Below are 16,268 nucleotides of genomic sequence, written 5' to 3'. Positions count from 1 at the left end.
TCAGCAAACGTGATAGTTTCACTTCAGAAAAAGATCAAAATAAACTGGAAACTTCAAATTTTGATCAAAACTTAATTGCGACAAAAAATGTTTTTAACAATTGAAATGAGTTATTTCTATTTACTGATGAATGTCTGCCGGATGTTGCGTTGTAAGTTTCACAGGAGCCACAGTGATCAAGTTGGTGGGTTTTGGAAATTGGAAGTTACACATGAGCAGCTTGTTGGGCTATTTCACCTCACTGTCGATTTCATGTTCCAGCGAACAACAATTGCTGTTGTGATTAGCTAAAGATGTCACTTCTGTTCATTCTAGATATGTAATTTTGTATATTTCTAATTAAAACTGGGAAATAAGAATGAAAGACGAATGCTATACTGTCAGACGGATTAAAACTTTGTTTGTCAGTTTCCCTGGTGGTCTAGTGGTTAGGATTCGGCGCTTTCACCGCCGCGGCCCAGGTTCGTATTCCCGGTCAGGGAATGATCAATTATTGTTGTCCAGCAGAATGTTCAATGAAGCTTAATCGCAGTTTCACAGGAAAGAGCTGTGCCAGAATCAGTTCAATGACATTTATCGTTTCACATCAGAGCTGAAAAAGTCACAAGTGCAGCAGGTGGAGAACAAATACAGAGGCAGGAAGAAACGGACAGTGATTGGCTGCAAAGTGGGAGAGATTATGAAGCAAGCGAAATTTTGAGTGGTATTGGGCCAGATTTTGATGCTCACACAGACACAATAATCCCCCCCCCCGCCCCCCCCCCCCCCCCCCCCGCCACGCACACACACGATCAGGGGCCGAATCTCGGGCGTGATGACAAGAAAACTTCGAACTCAAATTATTCAGTCCATTGAGGTCACAGGAGCTGAATACAACAGAAGAAGCTCAAAGGAAATGATACTCACTGAGGGATTGTGTAAATGCTGCTCGGAGGTTAAGTGAGCGGGGTATAATCTACCTGCATGTTTCTGAGCCTGTGCTCGGTGTATTGGGAGCTTTGCTCCTGGTTACAGTGTCCCCGGGATGGGCAGTAACCCGCTGATTGAAGCTGCAGTCCCCGCGTTCTGCTGGCAGCGGGTGAATGGAGAGTTTGGGTAAAATCCTGCTGCTTGTCCCTCTCTCACCCACTGTGGAGCCGGGGAAGAGAGAAACACATTCCAAAAGTGTAAATGTCACAAGGCTGTGAGATGACGTGTTGTGTTAATGTTTAACAACAAATCGAAACGAGGAAGCTTTGCCTCATAATTACAGATGAGTACGTTTTAATGTTCGTGGCCTGTCTGAAACAGGGGAGTTTGTTTATGTTCAGCAAACGTGATAGTTTCACTTCAGAAAAAGATCAACATAAACTGGCAACTTCAAATTTTGATCAAAACTTAATTGCGACAAAAAATGTTTTTAACAATTGAAATGAGTTATTCCTATTTACTGATGAATGTCTGCCGGATGTTGCGTTGTACGTTTCACAGGAGCCACAGTGATCAAGTTGGTGGGTTTTGGAAATTGGAAGTTACACATGAGCAGCTTGCTGGGCTATTTCACCTCACTGTCGATTTCGTGGTCCAGCGAACAACAATTGCTGTTGTGATTAGCTTAAGATGTCACTTCTGTTCATTCTAAACATGTAATTTTGTATATTTCTAATGAAAACTGGGAAATGAGAATGAAAGGCGAATGATATACTGTCAGACGGGTTAAAACCCTGTTTGTCAGTTTCCCTGGTGGTCTAGTGGTTAGGATTTGGCGCTCTCACCGCCGCGGCCCGGGTTCAATTCCCGGTCAGGGAATGATGCTTTATTGTTGTCCACCAAACCGTTCAACGAAGCTGAATCGCAGTTTCACAGGAAAGAGCTCTGCCAGAATCAGAAAAGTGATATTTGTCGTTTCACATCAGAGCTGAAAAAGTCACAAGTGCATCAGGTCGAGAACAAATACAGAGGCAGGAAGAAACGGTCAGTGATTGGCTGCAGTGCAAGTGAGAGAGATGTTGACGCAAGCGCAAATCTGCGTGGTATTGGGCCAGATGTTATTGCTCTCACAGACAGAAATATCTCCCCGATCTGGGTGCAAATCTCCAACGTGATGACAAGAAAACTTCGAACTCAAATTATTCAGTCCATTGAGGTCACAGGATCTGAATACACCTAAAGAAGCTCAAAGGATGTTCCACTGACTGAGGAATTGTGTAAATGCTGCTCGGAGGTTAAGTGAGCGGGGTATAATCTACCTGCATGTTTCTGAGCCTGTGCTCGGTGTATTGGGAGCTTTGCTCCTGGTTGGAGTGTCCCCGCGATGGGCAGTGACCCGCTGATTGAAGCTGCAGTCCCCGCGTTCGGGTAAAATCCTGCTGCTTGTCCCTCTCTCACCCACTGTAGAGCCAGGCAAGAAATAATCTCATTCAAAACTTGTGGAAGTGTAAATGTCACAGGGCTGTGAGATGACGTGTTGTGTTAACGTTTAACAACATATCGGAACCAGGAAGCTTTCCTCATAGTTACAGATGAGTACTTTTTAATATTCCTGCCCAGTGTGAAACAGGAGAGTTTGTGTTTGTTCCGCAAACGTGTGATAGTTTCAGTTCAGAAAAAGATCATCAAAAATTGGAAACTATTCTAATTTTGATCAAAACTTAATTGCGAAAATAACTATGTTTTCAAAAATTAAAATGAGTTATTTGAAATGACGAATGAATGTCCGCCGGATGACGAGTTGTCAGTTTCACAGGGGCCACAGTGATAAGGTTGGTGGGTTTAGGAAATTGGAAGTTACACATGAGCAGCTTTTGGGACTATTTCACCTCACTGTCGATTTCATGTTACAGCGAACAACAATCGGTGTTGTGATTGGCTGAAGATGTCACTTGTGTTCATTTTAAACATGTAATTTTGTATACTTCCAATGAAAACTCGGAAATCAAAATAAAAGGTGAGTGATATACTGTCAACCCAGGTTACATTTTTTGTCGTTAGTTTCCCTGGTGGTCTAGTGGTTAGGATTCGGCGTTTTCACCGCCGCAGCCCGGGTTCGATTCCCGGTCAGGGAATGATCAATTATTGTTGTCCAGCAGAATGTTCAATGAAACTGAATCGCAGTTTCACAGAAAAGAGCTCTGCCAGAATCAGTTCAGTGACATTTGTTGTTTCACATCAGAGCTGAAAAAGTCACAAGTGCAGCAGGTGGAGAACAAAGACAGGGGCAGGAAGAAACGGACAGTGATTGGCTGCAAAGTGAGAGAGATTATGAAGCAAGCGAAAATTTGAGTGGTATTGGGCCAGATTTTGATGCTCACACAGACACAGGTCACAGGAGCTGAATACAACAGAAGAAGCTCAAAGGAAATGATACTCACTGAGGGATTGTGTAAATGCTGCTCGGAGGTTAAGTGAGCGGGGTATAATCTACCTGCATGTTTCTGAGCCTGTGCTCGGTGTATTGGGAGCTTTGCTCCTGGTTACAGTGTCCCCGGGATGGGCAGTAACCCGCTGATTGAAGCTGCAGTCCCCGCGTTCTGCTGGCAGCGGGTGAATGGAGAATTAGGGTAAAATCCTGCTGCTTGTCCCTCTCTCACCCACTGTGAAGCCGGGGAAGAGAGAAACACATTCCAAACTTGTAAAAGTGTAAATGTCACAAGGCTGTGAGATGACGTGCTGTGTTAATGTTTAACAACAAATCGGAACGAGGAAGCTTTGCCTCATAATTACAGATGAGTAAGTTTTAATGTTCCTGCCCTGTCTGAAACAGGGGAGTTTGTTTATGTTCAGCAAACGTGATAGTTTCACTTCAGAAAAAGATCAAAATAAACTGGAAACTTCAAATTTTGATCAAAACTTAATTGCGACAAAAAATGTTTTTAACAATTGAAATGAGTTATTTCTATTTACTGATGAATGTCTGCCGGATGTTGCGTTGTAAGTTTCACAGGAGCCACAGTGATCAAGTTGGTGGGTTTTGGAAATTGGAAGTTACACATGAGCAGCTTGTTGGGCTATTTCACCTCACTGTCGATTTCATGTTCCAGCGAACAACAATTGCTGTTGTGATTAGCTAAAGATGTCACTTCTGTTCATTCTAGATATGTAATTTTGTATATTTCTAATTAAAACTGGGAAATAAGAATGTAAGGCGAATGATATACTGTCAGACGGGTTAAAACCCTGTTTGTCAGTTTCCCTGGTGGTCTAGTGGTTAGGATTCGGCGCTTTCACCGCCGCGGCCCAGGTTCGTATTCCCGGTCAGGGAATGATCAATTATTGTTGTCCAGCAGAATGTTCAATGAAGCTTAATCGCAGTTTCACAGGAAAGAGCTGTGCCAGAATCAGTTCAATGACATTTATCGTTTCACATCAGAGCTGAAAAAGTCACAAGTGCAGCAGGTGGAGAACAAATACAGAGGCAGGAAGAAACGGACAGTGATTGGCTGCAAAGTGGGAGAGATTATGAAGCAAGCGAAATTTTGAGTGGTATTGGGCCAGATTTTGATGCTCACACAGACACAATAATCCCCCCCCCGCCCCCCCCCCCCCCCCCCCCCCCCCCCACGCACACACACGATCAGGGGCCGAATCTCGGGCGTGATGACAAGAAAACTTCGAACTCAAATTATTCAGTCCATTGAGGTCACAGGAGCTGAATACAACAGAAGAAGCTCAAAGGAAATGATACTCACTGAGGGATTGTGTAAATGCTGCTCGGAGGTTAAGTGAGCGGGGTATAATCTACCTGCATGTTTCTGAGCCTGTGCTCGGTGTATTGGGAGCTTTGCTCCTGGTTACAGTGTCCCCGGGATGGGCAGTAACCCGCTGATTGAAGCTGCAGTCCCCGCGTTCTGCTGGCAGCGGGTGAATGGAGAGTTTGGGTAAAATCCTGCTGCTTGTCCCTCTCTCACCCACTGTGGAGCCGGGGAAGAGAGAAACACATTCCAAAAGTGTAAATGTCACAAGGCTGTGAGATGACGTGTTGTGTTAATGTTTAACAACAAATCGAAACGAGGAAGCTTTGCCTCATAATTACAGATGAGTAAGTTTTAATGTTCGTGGCCTGTCTGAAACAGGGGAGTTTGTTTATGTTCAGCAAACGTGATAGTTTCACTTCAGAAAAAGATCAACATAAACTGGCAACTTCAAATTTTGATCAAAACTTAATTGCGACAAAAAATGTTTTTAACAATTGAAATGAGTTATTCCTATTTACTGATGAATGTCTGCCGGATGTTGCGTTGTACGTTTCACAGGAGCCACAGTGATCAAGTTGGTGGGTTTTGAAAATTGGAAGTTACACATGAGCAGCTTGCTGGGCTATTTCACCTCACTGTCGATTTCGTGGTCCAGCGAACAACAATTGCTGTTGTGATTAGCTTAAGATGTCACTTCTGTTCATTCTAAACATGTAATTTTGTATATTTCTAATTAAAACTGGGAAATGAGAATGAAAGGCGAATGATATACTGTCAGACGGGTTAAAACCCTGTTTGTCAGTTTCCCTGGTGGTCTAGTGGTTAGGATTTGGCGCTCTCACCGCCCGGTCAGGGAATGATGCTTTATTGTTGTCCACCAAACCGTTCAACGAAGCTGAATCGCAGTTTCACAGGAAAGAGCTCTGCCAGAATCAGAAAAGTGATATTTGTCGTTTCACATCAGAGCTGAAAAAGTCACAAGTGCATCAGGTCGAGAACAAATACAGAGGCAGGAAGAAACGGTCAGTGATTGGCTGCAGTGCAAGTGGGAGAGATGTTGACGCAAGCGCAAACCTGCGTGGTATTGGGCCAGATGTTATTGCTCTCACAGACAGAAATATCTCCCCGATCTGGGTGCAAATCTCCAACGTGATGACAAGAAAACTTCTCACTGAAATTATTCAGTCCATTGAGGTCACAGGATCTGAATACACCTAAAGAAGCTCAAAGGATGTTCCACTGACTGAGGAATTGTGTAAATGCTGCTCGGAGGTTAAGTGAGCGGGGTATAATCTACCTGCATGTTTCTGAGCCTGTGCTCGGTGTATTGGGAGCTTTGCTCCTGGTTGGAGTGTCCCCGGGATGGGCAGTAACCCGCTGGTTGAAGCTGCAGTCCCCGCGTTCGGGTAAAATCCTGCTGCTTGTCCCTCTCTCACCCACTGTAGAGCCAGGCAAGAAATAATCTCATTCAAAACTTGTGGAAGTGTAAATGTCACAGGGCTGTGAGATGACGTGTTGTGTTAACGTTTAACAACATATCGGAACCAGGAAGCTTTCCTCATAGTTACAGATGAGTACTTTTTAATATTCCTGCCCAGTGTGAAACAGGAGAGTTTGTGTTTGTTCCGCAAACGTGATAGTTTCAGTTCAGAAAAAGATCAACAAAAATTGGAAACTATTCTAATTTTGATCAAAACTTAATTGCGAAAAGGATTAATTATGTTTTCAAAAATTAAAATGAGTTATTTGAAATTACGAATGAATGTACGCCGGATGACGTGTTGTCAGTTTCACAGGGGCCACAGTGATAAGGTTGGTGGGTTTAGGAAATTGGAAGTTATACATGAGCAGCTTTTGGGACTATTTCACCTCACTGTCGATTTCATGCTACAGCGAACAACAATCGGTGTTGTGATTGGCTGAAGATGTCACTTGTGTTCATTTTAAACATGTAATTTTGTATACTTCTAATGAAAACTCGGAAATCAAAATAAAAGGTGAGTGATATACTGTCAACCCAGGTTACATTTTTTGTCGTTAGTTTCCCTGGTGGTCTAGTGGTTAGGATTCGGCGCTTTCACCGCCGCGGTCCGGGTTCTATTCCCGGTCAGGGAATGATGAATTATTGTTGTCCAGCAAAATGTTCAATGAAGCTGAATCGCAGTTTCACAGAAAAGAGCTCTGCCAGAATCAGTTCAGTGACATTTGTTGTTTCACATCAGAGCTGAAAAAGTCACAAGTGCAGCAGGTGGAGAACAAAGACAGGGGCAGGAAGAAACGGACAGTGATTGGCTGCAAAGTGAGAGAGATTATGAAGCAAGCGAAAATTTGAGTGGTATTGGGCCAGAATCTGATGCTCACACAGACACAATAATCTCCCCCCCCCCCCCCCCCCCGATCAGGGTCCGAATCTCGGGCGTGATGACAAGAAAACTTCGAACTCAAATTATTCAGTCCATTGAGGTCACAGGAGCTGAATACAGCAGAAGAAGCTCAAAGGAAATGATACTCACTGAGGGATTGTGTAAATGCTGCTCGGAGGTTAACTGAGCGGGGTATAATCTACCTGCATGTTTCTGAGCCTGTGCTCGGTGTATTGGGAGCTTTGCTCCTGGTTACAGTGTCCCCGTGATGGGCAGTTAGCCGCTGATTGAAGCTGCAGTCCCCGCGTTCTGCTGGCAGCGGGTGAATGGAGAATTAGGGTAAAATCCTGCTGCTTGTCCCTCTCTCACCCACTGTGGAGCCGGGGAAGAGAGAAACACCTTCCAAAAGTGTAAATGTCACAAGGCTGTGAGATGACGTGTTGTGTTAATGTTTAACAACAAATCGGAATGAGGAAGCTTTGCCTCCTAATTACAGATGAGTAAGTTTTAATGTTCGTGCCCTGTCTGAAACAGGGGAGTTTGTGTATGTTCAGCAAACGTGACAGTTTCACTTCAGAAAAAGATCAACATAAACTGGAAACTTCAAATTTTGATCAAAACTTAATTGCGACAAAAAATGTTTTTAACAACTAAAATGAGTTATTTCTATTTACTGATGAATGTCCGCCGGATGTTGCGTTGTAAGTTTCACAGGAGCCACAGTGATCAAGTTGGTGGGTTTTGGAAATTGGAAGTTACACATGAGCAGCTTGTTGGGCTATCTCACTTCACTGTCGATTTCGTGGTCCAGCGAACAACAATTGCTGTTGTGATTGTCTGACGATTTCACTTCTGTTCATTCTAAACATGTAATTTTGTATATTTCTAATTAAAACTGGGAAATAAGAATGAAAGGCGAATTATATACTGTCAGACGGATTAAAACCCTGTTTGTCAGTTTCCCTGGTAGTCTAGTGGTCAGGATTCGGCGCTCTCGCCGCGGCCCTCGTTCAATTCCCGGTCAGGGAACGATGCTTTATTGTTGTCTACCAAACCGTTCAACGAAGCTGAATCGCAGTTTCACAGAAAAGAGCTCTGCCAGAATCAGTTAAGTGATATTTGTCGTTTCACATCAGAGCTGAAAAAGTCAGGTCGAGAACAAATACAGAGACAGGAAGAAACGGACAGTGATTGGCTGCAAGTGAGAGAAATGTTGACGCAAGCGCAAATCTGCGTGTTATTGGGCCAGATTTTGTTGCTCACACCGACACAATTATCCTCCAGATCAGGGTCCGAATCTCGGGCGTGATGACAAGAAAACTTCGAACTGAAATAATTCAGTCCATTGAGGCCACAGGAGCTGAATACAACAGAAGAAGCTCAAAGGAAGGGCCACTCACTGAGGGATTGTGTAAATGCTGCTCGGAGGTTAAGTGAGCGGGGTATAATGTACCTGCATGTTTCTGAGCCTGTGCTCGGTGTATTGGGAGCTTTGCTCCTGGTTGGAGTGTACCCGGGATGGGCAGTAACCCGCTGATTGAAGCTGCAGTCCCCGCGTTCTGCTGGCAGCAAGTGAATGGAGAGTTCGGGTAAAATCCTGCTGCTTGTCCCTCTCTCACCCACTGTGGAGCCAGGTGGAGAACAAATACAGAGGCAGGAAGAAACGGACAGTGATTGGCTGCAAGGTGAGAGAGATGCTGACGCAAGCGAAAATCTGGCTGGTATTCGGCCAGATTTTGTTTGAATTTGGTAAATGCCATTGTTTGGTGGAAGTTGGTTCCTAGGTCACACCAGAGGTTGAACTGTGTAAATTCAGGATCACTTCAATACAGAGCATCCCACACACACAGTGAGTCTCCGGGAAAGAGAATTGGCAACTAACTGAAAAGAGGTTAAAATCTGAATTGTGCGGTGATCAGGCTTGTATATTTCTAAAATCGTTCAGAGGATAAACGACACAAAATATGACAATGTAACTGGGATTGGATAATATTTATACGTGGACGATAACGGTGAATTATTACAGCATTGGACTGTTGGCATTATTTAAATATTTTCCGGATCAGAATGAATGGATATTTCACCCCATTCCTTAACTCGTCTCGGAATTTACTCTGTGTCCCAGCATAAATAAACGGGTTGCTGCAGTAACTGAGCACCTGCAAGATAATTCCGCTTTCCTCCAGAATATAATTTGATTCCTCGAAGTTGGAGCCAGAGAAATAAGTAGTTCCCGCAATCCTAACGTAGAGGAAGGCAATCACAGTTAACACATAGGACAGGATGAAGCTGCCCGAGATGGCGACCAGTAAAACAATGGACTTTCTCCGCTTCTCCATCTCCGGGTCACTCTCATTCTCTCCATTGTTCTGGCTCCTGAGTCTCCTGCGGGCTCTGTTGGCCACTCGGATGTTTCTGATGGTCAGAGCATTGAGCAATATAATCAGAATGAATGAGAGCCAAGTGGAAATGCGGATTATCCAGTCATATGCGATCCATACTGGTGATGTGTAAAACATGACCTTTACACTGCAGAACCAGGGCACGTCATTAATTATGTACAACGGTTTATAAATCAAATACAGGAAAGAAGATGCAAAAAAGCAACATATACAAATTGCCACGATGGCAACTGCCGCTGGCTTCGCTCTGCAATATTTTGTTTTCAGATTTTGCAACAAATTGCCACGTATCTGTCAAAGGTGAAAGCCACTGTTAGCCAGACAGAAACTCCAAACACTGTGCAGTTTAGGACAGCACGGCAACGACATACGTGTGTGATGGACAGGAAAGTGAATGGGAAATAAATGCCAGCAATCCGGTTTAGTATTACAGAGCTAACAATGACTGTGAAGTCTGACACTGCCATAGACACCAAGTAGCAGGTGATACATCGGGAGTAGCCACATCTTCCTCGGGACAGGATCACGATCGCTGCCAAGTTTGCTGCAACAATTAGGAAATAAAGAGAGAGAGATGGATGCGTAGAATGTGTGCTGGTGAGATTACGACAGCAGCTAAATTACACATACATTCAAAGAAAAATCATAATTCTAGTGGCTTATGTGTGAAATCTCCACCTTTTCTCTTGGTACTTTCTTGTCAATGCTCAACCCCGACATAGAAACATAGAAAATAGGTGCAGGAGTAGGCCATTCGGCCCTTCGAGCCTGTACCACCATTCAATACGATCATGGCTGATCATGCAAATTCAGTATCCCACTCCCACTCTCTCTCCATACCCTTGATCCCTTTAGCTGCAAGGGCCAATCCCAGCTCCCTCTTGAATATATCCGATGAACTGGACCCAACAGCTTTCTGTGGCAGAGAATTCCACAAGCTCACAACTCTCCGAGAGAAGACGTTCTTCCTCACCTCAGTCCTGAGTGGCTTACCCCTTATTCTTAGGCTGGGACCCCCTAGTTCTGGAAGTTCCGAACATCGGGAACATTCTTCCCGCATTTAGCCTGTCCAGTCCCATCAGGATTTTCTATGTTTCTATGAGATCCCCTCTCGTTCTTCTAAACTCCAGTGAGTACAAGCCCAGTCGATCCTGTCTTTCAAATGTCAGTCCTGCCATCCTGTGAATTAGTAAGATGAACATTCGCTGGAAACCCTCAATAGTAAGGATGTCCTTCCTCAAACTCGGACACCAAAACTGCACACAATACTCAAGGTGTGGCCTCACTAAGGCCCTATATAACTGCAGCAAGACATCCCTACTCCTATACTCAAATCCTCTCGCTATGAAGGCCAGCACGCCATTAGCTTTCCTCACCACCTGCTGTACCTGTATGCCAACCTTCAGCGACTGTTCCACCATGTCACCCAGGCCTCGTTACACTTCCCCTGTTCCTAAACTGCCACCATTCAGATAATAATCTGCCTTCCTGCGTTTGCCACCAAAGTGGATAACCTCACATTTACCCATTTTATATTGCATTTGCCAAGTATATGCCCACTCAGCCAGCCTGTCGAAGTCACCCTGCAGCCTCTTTGCATCCTTCTCACTGCACACTCTGCCACCCAGCTTAGTGTCATTTGCACATTTGGAGATATTGCATGCAATTCCTTCGTCCAAATCATTAGTGTATTTTGTGAACAGTTGGGATCCCAGCACTGAACCCTGCAGTACCCCACTAGTCACTTCCTGCCACTCTGAAAATGACCCATTTATTCCCACTCTCTGATTCCTGTCTGCCAACCAGTTCTCTATCCACGTCAATACATTACCACCGACCCCCCCCCCACCCCCCCCCCAACACCCCCCACCCCCCCCACCCCCAACCTGCCGCCCCATACCATGAGTTTTAATTTTGCTCACTAATCTCGTATGTGGGAGCTTGTCAAAAACCTTTTGAAAGTCCGGATACACAACATCCACTGCTTCACCATTGTCCACTCTGGTCACATCCTCAAAAATTCCAGAAGGTCTGTCAAGCATGATTTCCCTTTAGTGAATCCATCTTGACTTGGACCGATCCTGTCCCACTTTCCAAATGGTTCAGTTATTTCATCCATAGTAATTGACTCCAGTATTCTCTCCACTGATGTCAGGCTAGCCGGTCTATGATTCCCCGTTTTCTCCCTCCCTCCCTTTTTTTAAATTGGGCTTACATGACCAACTCCTTTTCTGTGCTAAAAATCGCCGCGAATGTATTTTATTATCACTGAACTGTGTGAATGATACAACAATGTACAATAATCTAGTAGACCATGCCGGAGAACATAACGGTTACCAGAAATAACATGAACCAAACTCATGGGCACCACATCAAGTAGAAAAAATAAAATCAATAACGCATTACACAACATCTCTAAATACTTTATACTTTACAGAATAGAATCCCTACAGTACAGAAGAAGGCCATTCGGCTCATTGAGTCTGCACCAACCCTCTGAAAGAGCACCCAGGCCCACTCCCCCAGCCTATCTCCATAATCCTGTAACCCCATCTAAACCTTTCAGATTCAGGGACAATTTAGCATGGCCAATCCACCTAACCATCACATCTTTGGACTGTGGGAGAAAACCGGAGCACCCACAGGAAACCCACGCACTATGGGGAGAACAACCTCCACACAGGGCGGAACTGAACCTGTGGCCATGGCGCTGTGAGGCAGCAGTGCTAACCACTGTGCCGCACGAATAATATATGCAATAACAGAGCCCAAAAATAAATTAATAACAACACTTGTATTTAAAATGTGTTATATCCGGCTCGGACTTTAAGCGATCTCTTCATGTGAATGAATTGAAAACTATCATTAGAGCGGAGCTGCTGATTGGCTGATTGCTGATTGGCTGTTGCGGGGGAAATTTGCATATGCCGTTGTGCTCACCCTAACTTGAAGGTGTACCTGAGAAAGAGACCCTAGCTGTTCAAGTGAAGACAAGCATCCAGCAGAGGTCAGTAGAGCGGAGCTGCTGATTGGCTGTTGCGGGGAAAATTTGCATACGCCGTTGTGCTCACCCTAACTTGAAGGTGGTTTGTGGAGGAGTTGTTGTCAAGTGACACTTAAACCCAAAACACTTCTTCACTCATCTAACCCCAAAAAAACAACCGCTTTAAAGATCAAGAGGAAGGCTCGACAGCAGGCAGAAGTAGAAAGAAGTTGAACTGTGATGTCACGGCCTGCAGGTAAGGGATTGGCTGGTGACTGGTAAGTAGTTTTTATTTTATTTTCCCTCAGGTATTATTGTGCGGGGCGCAGTGGTTGCTGAGTGAGTGCTTGCTGAGAAGGGGAGTGAATAACAGGTAAGCTCTTTCTTTCTTTTTCTTTTTTTATCTAAAGGGGATGGCAGGGAAGGTAGTGCAATGTTCCTCCTGCAGAATGTTTGAGGTGAGGGACGCCGTCAGTGTCCCTCCTGATTTCATCTGTGGGAAGTACACCCATCTCCAGCTCCTCAGAAACCGCGTTAGGGAACTGGAGCTGGAGCTGGATGAACTTCGGATCATTCGGGAGGCAGAGGTGGTCATAGATAGAAGCTTCAGGGATGTAGTTACTCCGAAGAATAAAGATAAATGGGTGACGGTGAGAGGGGCTGGGAGGAAGCAGTCAGTACAGGGATCCCCTGTGGTCGTTCCCCTTAGTAACAAGTATACCGCATTGGACACTGTTGGGGGGAGGGGGCATACCAGGGCTAAGCCATCGGGTACAGGTCTCTGGCACAGAGTCTGCCCCTGTTGCTCAGAAGGGAAGTGGGGAGAGGAGTAGAGCATTAGTCATTGGAGACTCCATAGTTAGGGGGATAGATAGGAGATTCTGTGGGAACGAGAGAGACTCGCGGTTGGCGTGTTGCCTCCCAGGTGCCAGGGTGCGTGATGTCTCGGATCATGTTTTCGGGATCCTTAAGTGGGAGCAGCCCCAAGTCGTGGTCCACATAGGTACCAACGACATAGGTAGGAAAAGGGATAGGGATGTAAGACAGGAATTCAGGGAGCTAGGGTGGAAACTTAGATCTAGGACAAACAGAGTTATTATCTCTGGGTTGTTACCCGTGCCACGTGATAGCGAGACTAGGAATAGGGAGAGAGAGGAGTTGAACACGTGGCTACAGGGATAGTGCAGGAGGGAGGGTTTCAGAATTCTGGATAATTGGGGCTCATTCTGGGGTTGGTGGGACCTCTACAAACGGGATGGTCTACACCTGGACCAGAGGGGTTCCAATATCCTGGGGGGGGGGGGGGGGGAAATTTGCTAATGCTCTTCGGGAGGGTTTAAACTAGTTCAGCAGGGGCTTGGGAACCTGAATTGTAGCTCCAGTATACAGGAGGTTGAGAGTAGTGAGGTCATGAGTAAGGTTTCAAAGTTGCAGGAGTGTACCAGCAGGCAGGAAGGTGGTTTAAAGTGTGTCTTCTTCAATGCCAGGAGCATCCAGAATAAAGTGGGTGAACTTGCGGAATGGGTTGGTACCTGGGACTTCGATGTTGTGGCCATTTCGGAGACATGGACAGAGCAGGGCCAGGAATGGTTTGTTGTTAACTTTGCCTTAATTCAATTGCTCTGTTTTATTACCTTTGCTCCTGAGTCGCCAGGTATCTTTATGATACCGCCACGTGGTTCAAGTCCGAGTAATGATCAATAATCCAACACACCGATTAGTAAGGTTTAAATCATAGCACATTTATTATACACAGTAATCGCTACTCATGCACAAATTCTATGTCTAAGCTACTTCTACAACTAACAGGCCTATACTTAACTTGAAACTGGCCCACCAGGTCAGGGAAACAAATGGCCTTTCATTCGGGTTCTGAGCCTGCGGGATTCGAAGTTGGTACAGATTGGTAGCTAGGAGCGCCTATCTCATAGAGCGCATTGAAGTAAGACTTACAGGTTCGATCGTCACTGCGCCAGTCATGGTCACTGTTGGTTCGTTGTTGCTGGGTGACCCGGGCAGGACGAAGAGCTGAAGAGGAGCTGCTGAAGCGTGAAGCTGGAGAGGACGTGGAGAAGACAGCGACTTGAACTTGGGGCTCAATTCTTATAGTTCCCAGGGGCTTCCCGCCTTTCGGGGCGGACCCTGTACCTGGTCCCAAGTGATTGGACTTTGTCCCAATCGCTTGGTTCGATTTTCTCCAACGCTGGAGCGGTTCCCTGATCGATGGGCGGCCTTGAGGTGCTCGTTCACCTCCTTTTGTATAGGCTTCTGCTGGCGCCGAAGAGTCTGGTTTTGCTTTGTGTGTCTAAGTGTTGCCTATTGTTCCCGGGGATTGCTCATTAGTATGCAGGTGGCTGTTGTTTTGTTATGCTGATGGTTGCAGGTATCGATAGTGTCTGGCCTTTCCAGAGGTAAATACACAGCCAACCTGCAGCTGCTCGTTTTAGTCTTATTGCCTGATTTTCCCATCGGCCTTTGCCGTTCGCCATTTTGAATCGGGAGTTGGCCATTTTAAGTGGCTACAGGTTGTTGCAGGTGCCGGGGTTTAGATATTCCAGTAAGCACAGGGAAGGTGGTAAAAGAGGGGGAGGAGTGGCATTGTTAGTCAAGGACAGTATTACGGTGGCAGAAAGGACGTTTGATGAGGACTCGGCTGAGGTAGTATGGGCTGAGGTTAGAAACAGGAAAGGAGAGGTCACCCTGTTAGGGGTTTTCTGTAGCCTCCGAAAAGTTCCAGAGATGTAGAGGAAAGGATTGCAAAGATGATTCTGGATAGGAGCGAAAGCAACAGGGTAGTTGTTATGCGGGACTTTCAGTTTCCAAATATTGACTGGAAACTCTATAGTTCGAGTACTTTAGATGGGTCCGTTTTTGTCCAATGTGTGCAGGAGGGTTTCCTGACACAGTATGTAGATAGGCCAATGAGAGGCGAGGCCATATTGTATTTGGTACTGGGTAATGAACCAGGACAGGTGTTAGATTTGGAGGTAGGTGAGCGCTTTGGTGATAATGACCACAATTCGATTACGTTTACTTTAGTGATGGAAAGGGAAAGGTATATACCGCAGGGCAAGAGTTATATCTGGGGGAAAGGCAATTATGATGCGATGAGGCAAGACTTAGGATGCATTGGATGGAGAGGAAAACTGCAGGGCATCGGCACAATGGAAATGTGGAGCTTGTTCAAGGAACAGCTACTGCGTGTCCTTGATAAGTATGTACCTGTCAGGCAGGGAGGAAGTGGTCGAGCAAGGGAACCGTGGTTTACTAAAGCAGTCGAAACATTTGTCAAGAGGAAGAAGGAGGCTTATGTAAAGATGAGACATGAAGGTTCAGTTAGGGCGCTCGAGAGTTACAAGTTAGCTAGGAAGGACCTAAAGAGAGAGCTAAGAAGAGCCAGGAGGGGACATGAGAAGTCTTTGGCAGGTAGGATCAAGGATAATCCTAAAGCTTTCTATAGATATGTCAGGAATAAACGAATGACTAGGGTAAGAGTAGGGCCAGTCAAGGACAGTAGTGGGAAGTTGTGCTTGGAGTCCGAGGAGATAGGAGAGGTGCTAAATGAATATTTTTTGTCAGTCTTCACACAGGAAAAAGACAATGTTGTCGAGGAGAATACTGAAATTCAGGCTTCTAGACTAGAAGGGCTTGAGGTTCATAAGGAGGAGGTGTTAGTAATTCTGGAAAGTGTGAAAATAGATAAGTCCCCTGGGCCGGATGGGAGTTATCCTAGGATTCTCTGGGAAGCTAGGTAGGAGATTGCTGAGCCTTTGGCTTTGATCTTTAAGTCATCTTTGTCTACATGAATAGTGCCAGAAGACTGGAGGATAGCAAATGTTGTTCCCTT

At 45.4% G+C, this 16,268-nt stretch overlaps 5 non-coding genes across 5 annotated transcripts; all 5 read left to right on the top strand.

The window, feature by feature from the left end:
• The first annotated feature begins 410 nt into the window (after nt 1-410).
• trnae-uuc (transfer RNA glutamic acid (anticodon UUC)) lies at nt 411-483 on the top strand. The gene has a single exon. It is a non-coding gene; the product is annotated as a tRNA-Glu (tRNA).
• Nucleotides 484-1,716: 1,233 nt separating this feature from the next.
• trnae-cuc (transfer RNA glutamic acid (anticodon CUC)) lies at nt 1,717-1,788 on the top strand. The gene has a single exon. It is a non-coding gene; the product is annotated as a tRNA-Glu (tRNA).
• Nucleotides 1,789-2,972: 1,184 nt separating this feature from the next.
• On the top strand, nt 2,973-3,044 carry trnae-uuc (transfer RNA glutamic acid (anticodon UUC)). The gene has a single exon. It is a non-coding gene; the product is annotated as a tRNA-Glu (tRNA).
• Nucleotides 3,045-4,168: 1,124 nt separating this feature from the next.
• On the top strand, nt 4,169-4,241 carry trnae-uuc (transfer RNA glutamic acid (anticodon UUC)). Its single transcript has one exon. It is a non-coding gene; the product is annotated as a tRNA-Glu (tRNA).
• Nucleotides 4,242-6,716: 2,475 nt separating this feature from the next.
• Nucleotides 6,717-6,788, top strand: trnae-uuc (transfer RNA glutamic acid (anticodon UUC)). The gene has a single exon. It is a non-coding gene; the product is annotated as a tRNA-Glu (tRNA).
• The last annotated feature ends 9,480 nt before the right edge of the window (nt 6,789-16,268 follow it).

The sequence above is a fragment of the Scyliorhinus torazame genome, chromosome 5 (genome assembly GCF_047496885.1).
Source record: "Scyliorhinus torazame isolate Kashiwa2021f chromosome 5, sScyTor2.1, whole genome shotgun sequence".
NCBI classification, from domain to species: Eukaryota; Metazoa; Chordata; class Chondrichthyes; order Carcharhiniformes; family Scyliorhinidae; genus Scyliorhinus; species Scyliorhinus torazame.
This window is presented reverse-complemented; position numbering and strand designations above follow the sequence as displayed.